At 45.7% G+C, this 9,761-nt stretch overlaps 1 long non-coding RNA gene across 2 annotated transcripts; it reads left to right on the top strand.

Annotated features, from left to right (window-relative positions):
* The first annotated feature begins 4,691 nt into the window (after window positions 1–4,691).
* On the top strand, window positions 4,692–9,472 carry LOC142071934 (uncharacterized). Of its 2 annotated transcripts, XR_012668192.1 has the most exons (3): window positions 4,692–5,154; window positions 7,340–7,392; window positions 8,530–9,472. It is a non-coding gene; the product is annotated as an uncharacterized LOC142071934 (long non-coding RNA). The 2 variants fall into 2 exon arrangements; XR_012668191.1 differs by lacking the exon at window positions 7,340–7,392.
* The last annotated feature ends 289 nt before the right edge of the window (window positions 9,473–9,761 follow it).

Raw genomic sequence — 9,761 nt, 5'->3', positions numbered from 1 at the left:
GGCTGGGTCAAGCAGCACTTCGAAGGTGCCACCCTTGTATGTCACAGGTACAGCACGTCCCTATCTCCACTTTCACGTTACAATTGTTCTGGTAGTAACCCACTTGATGAGCAAACTCCACAGTAGTTTAGACGCTACAGAGATCTTTCTTTTAGGCAAGAGAAGCGTTGCTGCAGAGTAAATGGAGAAGCCAGAAATAAGAGTAAAATTTAGGGGAGGGAAGCAACCAGCTTAACCATAAAAGTTATTTATTGAATAATAGTGATAACCACACAAGGAGAACCTAAACAAACATAACAGTTACATTATAAAAGTCATATATAGAAAACTATACCTCATCAAACATGTCAGGGTTAAAAAGTTCTACCTAAGGTAGAAAAGAAAACCAAGAGAGAGCTGGGGTCTCACCACTCCATGAAGCTTGAACTGGTTGGGGTTCCCAAGTGATGGTGGTAGCTCAGGATCCTGAGTGCTGAAGACCGGCAGAGCCCCCAGCACAAGCAGTCAGGAGAAGATGAGGTCCCAGTGGAACTGATGCAAAGTTTAGATCCATGAATCAGAACACTTACTTGAGTGTGGGTAGGGATCTTTGTAGGGAAACAACAATAGTTCAAGGGAGAACACTTGATTTGTTTATGGGTAAACTGATAACGCAAGGGTTTTCTTTAGGCTAGATAATAGGAACTGATCATTCCTGGCTATGGGTGGTGTTCCTTCAAGGGAGCTCACGATGCAATTAGGCAGCTTCCGTATTTTGCATATGATTCAAGGATTCATTATTAGAATTGGTCTGATAACTGCTGAGCTGGGTGTGTGCACGTGTAGGTTCATTAACATCTGGAGCACAGATCCCCCATGATGCAGTGCTTCCCTGCTTTTCTGGTCCCAGAGTTCAGGGCAGTTCTTGCCTTGGAATCTCTGTTCTCCATTCTGTATGCTAATGAAGATGCCTCCCTGTCACATCTTTGATGCAGATGAGGCTAGGAGAGTTGCCTTACTCTTGTCACCCTTGTCAGGAGGGGTTTAGGTGTGTCCCCCACCACCTTTTCATTGCTTTCTGTAAGTCTTTCTTTTGATTGGTTTTGGTTCAAGCAGAGGCTGGGGGGCAGGGGTGTCCTTCATGGGTCAGGCTGGATACTGCACCCTGGTTCCCCAAGAACACAGCACTGACTGGTATCATGCTCCCTTTAAAGATTTTTTTATTGTTCATTAACTTATTGTGAAGTGCTTTTTTCTCAAATGTAAAGAAATAATTGCCAGTGCTGATGAGATTTAGGACCTGTTCTGGCTCCCATTAAAGTCAGCTGGAATCTTTCCAGCTGATTGACTTCCATGGGAGTTGGATCAGTTCCTTAAACACACACACCAAAAAGGATATTTAATGAAATTGAGATCTTTCAAGTAAATTTCTGCCACTAATACTGAGTTCACTTTAAAGCTTCTTACTATTTTTTCTTAATTACATTTGTCATGTTTACAATGTAAATGAGTCAGAGCCTCTTTTTACTTGTGCAATAATAGGACTTAGCACCCTCAGCTGTTTTTTATGCAGAGGTCAGTGTGTGGTGCTGTTATAATTCATCAGGACTGTGGGTTACTAGCTGCAGTATTGATTTGAAGTTGGTGGCAGATATAAGCAGACAGGTATACTTTAATAGGAACAGTGCTTGACTTCAGAGTGCTCTAGCAGATAGTATGTAGCAGTAATTCCATGTGTCCTGAAGATGGCTGGAATAAAATTAGCAATTGCCCACATATTTTGCAAAACAGGTCACTCTGATTTAGGACAACAGCTGTTAAAGCCGGATGGGACAAAGCCACCATCTTTCATGGCTGAATTGCATCTGTTTTTCATGAGTCATCTAGTTAGTCATGTGTGACTTAAACCTATGGTCATCTTGGCTACTGAAAACTAGAAGGGAGTGCCTGGGCCCTAAATGGGAGGGAGTCATTAATGCATCCCAAAAGAAGGCCAAGCTCAAGCAACACTCAAACAATCTATGACAGAGCTCTTGTTCAAGAATCCAACTGGAAATACTAGCATCATTATAAAATATTGCTTGTTTTCTAATCGCCCCTTTCTGGGGTAGGTCACTGAGAATGTGTCAGGCCAACAGCATCTGCTATCTTCAAATTATTTGGATCACAACCATGGCATGCAAGTGGTGTTAATCACAGAGGTAACAATCTCAGCTGAGTAGTAGACAGAGGCCAGACATTTTTGTTACCACAAGTTTTCAGCACCCTTCAATACCCATCGATCATGGGGTCCTGTTGACAGGACTGCAGCACCTTACAGGGGCTGATGGAATCAACTTAAAGTGGTTCTAGTCATTCTGTTCAGAGAAACCCCCCAGGGTGATGCTTTCTTCAATTTCTATGTGAAGTTGCAGGGAGAGATTGTTAGATGGAATGGGCTACTACATAATCAGCCTTGGAGAGAGTTATTTCCTTACTCTTCCAATATCTGGCAGTAACTGGGCCCTAAAAGAGAACCAGCTGGTTTATAGTCATTGTGGATTGGCAGAGGAAGCATTCTGAGGATCTACTGCAGTATGCAATTTTTCTCTGGGGTTAGATCATCTGTCACACATTATCAAAGTGGTTTGCAAACTCAAGGTTTTACTGACTCTTCTCCAGTCCTTGAGGCCCAGAATGCAGAAGGGTCTTTTTTTTTTCCATCAGAGATTGGTTCTTTCCCTCTTAGATGTGCCCCTTCCCACAGACATCCAGCATTTGTTACCGCTACACTAGACTATAGCAATCTTGAATGCTAGAACCTTTTCTAAAGTGGAGTATTTGATGTGAACATCTATTATTGCTGGTTTTGGTGACCATGATGCTGAGCAGAACCTATCCCATAGTTTACAAAAAGATTCACCCTTGTGGCAGAGTGGCTGCCTAGGGATCACTTTGCAAGCACCCTTTCCCCTCTCCCAGGCCCCTTAAGAACTCCACCCAGTGTGGTTTTAATAACAGAAAAGATTCAAACAATTCCCAAGATCCTTAATAATAAATATGGTTCAAACAATCTGCATAAAATCCACATGATAAAGTCAATAACCATATCACAAAAGTTCATACTCAGCCCTCATTCTTCTGCAATATACCAAGCTGTTCCAGTCTGCTCTAGCCCCTGACTGACCCACCCATCCTCCCTTCTCCTGTCAGGGCCCTGCCTGCTGCTCTTTATAAGGAATCCCTTGATCCAACCCAGTTGTGCCTCTTTAATAATCAGGGTTGGCTAGCTTCAGCCCTCTAGCCCTTAGGGCTGAGCCACCCTGTTGCATTTATTTGCCAAAAAATAAAATAAAATAAAATAGTGTAACAAGCTTGTTGTTCACAGATATTCAGACAACCCCCTGACTTATTTGTGTACATGTCAACAAATCTTGAAATTAAAGTTTCACAAATTTTAATGCAACACATATGTATGAACATGTGTCAAGGTTCCTTCCCCACTCTGAACTCTAGGGTACAGATGTGGGACCTGCATGAAAGACCCCCTAAGCTTATTCTTACCAGTTTAGGTTAAAAACTTCCCCAAGGTACAAATTTTGCCTTGTCCTTGAACCCTATGCTGCCACCACCAATCGTGTTAAACAAAGAACAAGGAACGAGCCCACTTGGAGACATCTTCCCGCAAAATATCTCCCCAAGCCCTACACCCCCTTTCCTGGGGAAGGCTTGATAAAAATCCTCACCAGTTTGTACAGGTGAACACAGACCCAAACCCTTGGATCTTAAGAACAATGAAAAATCAATCAGGTTTCTTAAAAGAAGAACTTTAATTAAAGAAAAGGTAAAAGAATCACCTCTGTAAAATCAGGATGGTAAATACCTTACAGGGTAATCGGATTCAAAACATAGAGAATCCCTCTAGGCAAAACCTTAAGTTAAAAAAGACACAAAAACAGGAATATACATTCCATGCAGCACAGCATATTTTACCAGCCATTAAACAAAAGGAAATCTAACGCATTTCTAGCTAGATTACTTACTAACTTAACAGAGTTTCTGAGACTTCATTCCTGATCTGTTCCTGGCAAAAGCATCACACAGACAGACAGACCCTTTGTCCCCCCCCCCCCTCCAGCTTTGAAAGTATCTTGTCTCCTCATTGGTCATTTTGGTCAGGTGCCAGTGAGGTTATCTTAACTCCTTAACCCTTTACAAGTGAAAGGGTTTTGCCTCTGATCAGGAAGGATTTTATAGCACTGCATACAGAAAGGTGGTTACCCTTCCCTTTATTTTTATGACAACATGCATATAAGGAGTATTCATTATTCTTCTATTCAGCAACCCATTTAAGGAATAGAAACAGAAATACACGATTTAGATGATCAATAACGAACCCCTACACTGGAATTTGTTCACTATTTGGCAAAATCTGTAAATAGTGAATACATTCATAGAAATGAGAACAGCTACAAAAAAGGGAGCTACATATGAATAATATATTTACAATAATTTTATAAGCTCTTGATCTGAGTGATTATTTTTTCATTATCATAATTATGGCAAGGGTTGGTGAATAGATTTTTGTGCTCAGGCTACCTATTTATTACATTTTGGTTTAAATTAGAATGTAAACTCTTTGGTACACAGATTATCATTTTATTTGGGCACTTAATCCCTCAATGAGTTCTCTGGGCACTACTGTATTAGAAATAAATACTAAATAACTGAAGGGTTAATGTTTAGCTATTCCACCTGGAAGCAGGCGGGGCACACCCTGACTGTTTCGTAGAAGCAATGCACACATTGCTCTATCCAAGGACAAGGGCTAGACATGAACCATGAGAACTTGATTGTTTGGACAGCAATTGTGGGAGGCTTTCTTAGCCTGGGCTCAAGGCCTGAGAACCAGGATTGTAGTAGATAGGGGATGGTAACTAAGTATATGAATTAACGTCATACATTCCTTTGTGTAGCAGTGTGTAATGCTTAGGGGGAGAAATATAATAAAAGGAAAAGGTGGAAGGCGGGGGGGCAGAGAACGCCCATCTCAGCTGACCAGCCTGCCTGCTTGCAAAAAGCTGTGTTCTGTCTCATCACTGAACCGCCACAACTGGCACCCAACGTGGGGCCCTCAGCACTCACCTCGCCCGGCAAGGGTTTCAGACGCGTCACTCATCCGCTTCGCGGATCCCGGTGAGTATTTTTCATTGTGGTAAGTATGGGAAGCTCCCTCTCTGCTTTGCAAGTGCAACACCGCAATGAGCTGCAGTATTTGCTGCGTAAGGCTCAGCATGACTGCCCGGCTCGAGCACTTACTCTCCTGCTACAGGAGGTGCGTGCCAAGTGCCCATGGTATCCTGAAGCCGGAAGCCTTAAGCTAGCAGACTGGGAGCGATTGGGCCAGACATTGCACAAAGAGCCTCGGGCGCCCGTGCAGGCTTTACATGCCTGGCACCTCTGCCGCGATGTGGTACAGCGTGTCGCCTCCGACAGGCCCTCCCTCGCGAGGCTGGTGATCTCACCACGCCCGTCTGCTCCTGCAGCCATCCCCCCTCCTGGCGATGCGACACAGAGTGTCGCCTTGGAAAGGCCCTCTCCAGCACCAACAGAGGGGCTGCTGATCCCGCCGCCCCCGTCTGCTCCTGCAGCCATCCCCCCTCCTGGCGATGCGACACAGCGTGTCGCCTCAGAAAGGCCCTCTCCAGCACCAACAGAGGGGCTGCCAATCCCGCCGCCCCCGTTCGCTCCTGCAGCCATCCCTCCCCCTGCTTCGCCCCCAGTGCCTCTATTACCACCGCCTCCCTGGCCTTCCCCACCGGAGCCGGTGTGTGATCACCCTCCCCCCGTGGGGCCCCCCGGAGGGTCATCTGCATCTACTCAAAAGCTTTCGCTGGTGCAACAAATGGTTCACGCAGCGAAAGCTCGATCAGATCTTACAGCGGAGAAGCTGGCTGATCTGATCTCAGTTTGCCCGGTGACCTGGCAAAATGATGACCAGGGCAACCCCGTGGGCACCTGGACCACTTTGTCATACTCGGTGGTTAAAGAGGTGAGAAAAGCAATTCGTGAGTTTGGCCTGACTAGCACCTTTGTGCATGGTCTCGTTAAAGGGATAGGTACTGGGTACTCCCTAATCCCTAAGGATTGAAAAACGCTGCTGCGCATGATGTTATCACCTAGTCAGTATGTTATTTGGCTTAGTAAGTATCGGCAGATGGCAAAACGCCAAGCTCAGGTACATGCAGCGCACGGTATCATTTATGAGCAATTGGCAGGGGAGGGCCCGTTTGCTACTATTCAGATGCAGTCTCAACTCCCTCAGGCCGTCTTCCCCATTATTTCCACCTGTGCCCAGCATGCTTTCAAGAAGGTCCCGGATTCAGGCAAGCCTACCAAAAGCTTTGTCAGTATCCGTCAGGGTGCCTCAGAGTCCTTTTTAAATTTTACCAACAAATTGCATAAGGCTATCCTCCGACAGGTGGATAACACTAAGGCAGCTCACGAGCTCCTGTTAAAATTGGCAGTTGAAAATGCAAACGAAAATTGCCGCCGTGCTCTCCAGGCAGCACAAGCCTCTGGTATTTTAAAGCTCTCAAACATGCTGCGGGCGTGCCAAAACATTGGCACACAAGCCCACAAGGCTAAAGTTCTGGCTGCCGCCCTCAAAAAAACTGAAAAGGAGGAAAAGCGTTGTTACCGCTGTGGTAAGAAGGGTCATTTTCAGCGGAAGTGCCGCTCATCTAAGGCACCAGCCCGACCCTCAAAAAAGTGCCCCAAGTGTGGAAAAGGTTATCACTGGGCTAATCAGTGTTGTAGCGGGTCGGAAAACCGCGCGACGGGTCCCCCCCAAACCCAGGGCCAAACGGGGGTGTTTCCTACTCAGGCAATCGTTCCTCTGCCTTGAAACCCGTAGACTCTATGAGGGCGGCAACTGCTGGAAGTGCAGGGCTTGATTTAATCATGCAGGAGGACACTGACTTTCGGCTGCCAGGGGAGGTCTGTGCCATACCTACACAGGTGACGGGACCTCTCCCTGCCGGCTTTGTAGGTCTTGTTCTCCCTCGCTCACATGCTGGGAAACAGGGCTTTTTTGTCATTCCAGGGGTCATTAATGCTGATTACACTGGCATTATTAAGGTTCAGGTGTGGACTCATCTTCCACAGTCGCTCCCGCGTGGACGGTCAATTGCACAATTGATTTTAGTCCCCTATCAGGTGCCAGCTGCCGAGGATCAAACTCGGGGCGGAGGCGGCTTTGGATCGACGTTGTCTCACTCGCCGTCTCACAGCGCGTCTTCTCCACTTGTTGCTCTGACAATGTCAGTCCGCCCCTCGAAGCCTCAGTTAACACTTCTCTTAAATGATGTTCCTTTTACAGGGCTGGTGGACACTGAAGCTGACGTTACGGTAATTCGTGATCTGGAGTGGCCGGTTAGTTGGCCTACGGTTCCTTCTAAAAAATTGTGGGGGATCGGGGGTAGTAAACCCGGGCGCCAAAGTTTGTCTTGGGTCACGGTCTCTAAACCAGGAGGCCATACCCTTGCTACTATCCGCCCTTTTGTGCTCCCTGTCCACCTCAATATTTGGGGCCGTAAAATTAGCTGCTGTTATTTTGGCCTTTCAACCTTTTGCTGATTGTCCCTTTAATTTAATTGTGGATACCTATTATGTTTATTAGGTAATTAATCATTTACCCCTTGCCCTCATTACCCCTCAGGTTGATGCAGACCTCCTTCGCCTGTTTTTGTTTTTGCAGCACCTTTTTGCCACTTGTCATTTCCCTTATTTTGTTGCTCATATTTGCAGTCATACCCCTCTGCCTGGGCCACTCACTGAGGGCAATGCACGCGCCGGTCGCGCGTTGCGTGGTCAGGTAAATTCCCTTTTTTCTGACCCCATTGAAAGCCATGCCTTTTTTCATCAGTCTGTCTCTGTTTTGGCCCGGCAGTTTCACATTCCTGCTGATCATGCACGTTCCATTGTTCGTTCCTGCCCCCACTGTGCTGCTGCTGCTCCTACTTTTTCTTATGCCGTTAACCCCCGAGGTACCGCAGCAAATCAGCTGTGGCAAATGAATGTTACTCATGTGCCACAATTCCGCCCCTATTTGTTTTTACATGTTTCCGTTGATATTTATTTAAGTTTTTTTTGGGCTTCCCCACAATGTGGGGAAGCCACTAACAAAGTTATTCACCATTTGCTGGCCTGCCTTTTTGTTATGGGTCGCCCCTGCCAAATTAAAACAAATATGCCCCAGCCTACTGCTCTGCATTGTTGAACGTGCCAATCGCACACTCAAAACCTTGCTAGATAAACAATTAAAACAAGGGGAGCTGCGTCTCCGAACCTTAGGAGACATTTAACAACAAATGCATATCCTCTTGTTTACTTTAAATAATTTAATACTGAATGCAGATCAGCAGACCCCTGCGGATCGGCATTTTCACAAATCTGAGGTACTGGAAAGACCACGTGTCTATTACTGTCAGCTGCCCGATCCACAGTGGCTGGGCCCAGTACCTCTAATCACTTGGGGTCGGGGATATGCTGCTGTGTCTCTCCCTGCAGGACCGTTGTGGGTTCCAGCTCGGTGTGTGCGACCGGCACTTAAACAACATGGCATGGCACCAGGGACTGTCGAATCCCATACCGGAGTTTCAGCTGACCTTGGAGAAGACCGCATTGCCCCCCAAGTCGACAACGACGGGACGGAAATGAAGGAGGCGTAGCGTCCCAAGCCAGCCCGTGACATGGGGAGCAGTAAAAGCATTAGTCGCCGCGGCTCAACGAAGACTGGCAGCAGATCAACAGCCAGAGACTCTTGAGACTTTGTTTGTGGCGATTCTCGCCCAAATCACTGCTAATTCTGTGATGATTGTGTGCCTTTTGTGCCTGCTATTTCCTAAAAGAAGTGTACCCCTTTTAGATGATTATATTGCAAATGTTGAGCTTTTGGTTATTTTGTGTTTGTAATCATTGGGCTTATTTTTTGCTGCTGCTGTGTACAATGTATTCTTTCCTTGTTAAGATTTTGTAAAATTTTGCCCTGAAAAGCTCCCCAGGTTATGTCCTTGTCTGTCTGGGAGTTAAATAGCATGACAAAACAAATTGACGGCTACCATAAGATGGCCAAATATCAATAAATAAAAAACGGGGAGATGAAGGGTTAATGTTTAGCTATTCCACCTGGAAGCAGGCGGGGCACACCCTGACTGTTTCGTAGAAGCAATGCACACATTGCTCTATCCAAGGACAAGGGCTAGACATGAACCATGAGAACTTGATTGTTTGGACAGCAATTGTGGGAGGCTTTCTTAGCCTGGGCTCAAGGCCTGAGAACCAGGATTGTAGTAGATAGGGGATGGTAACTAAGTATATGAATTAACGTCATACATTCCTTTGTGTAGCAGTGTGTAATGCTTAGGGGGAGAAATATAATAAAAGGAAAAGGTGGAAGGCGGGGGGGCAGAGAACGCCCATCTCAGCTGACCAGCCTGCTTGCTTGCAAAAAGCTGTGTTCTGTCTCATCACTGAACCGCCACAAATAACAAATGTAAAATGCTCTATTTTATACAGATACTTAAAACAAGTCACTCTGTGACTTAATGTCCATGTTCCCCTTCATGTAGAATCTTGAAATTTGGTAAAATCGTTCATTATTAACTGATGAAGACAGAAACTATTCCTAATCGGGGAATCACCAAAAGCTAATCGCTCAATTGTATTGGACTGAAAACATTTAAGTACACGTACATGTATATTAGGGATACCAATTGTCAAAGATTAGTGTCTTCCATGTG

The sequence above is a fragment of the Caretta caretta genome, chromosome 4 (genome assembly GCF_965140235.1).
Source record: "Caretta caretta isolate rCarCar2 chromosome 4, rCarCar1.hap1, whole genome shotgun sequence".
Classification (NCBI taxonomy): domain Eukaryota; kingdom Metazoa; phylum Chordata; order Testudines; family Cheloniidae; genus Caretta; species Caretta caretta.
The sequence above is the reverse complement of the archived record's forward strand: the minus strand, read 5'-3'. Positions and strand labels throughout refer to the sequence as shown.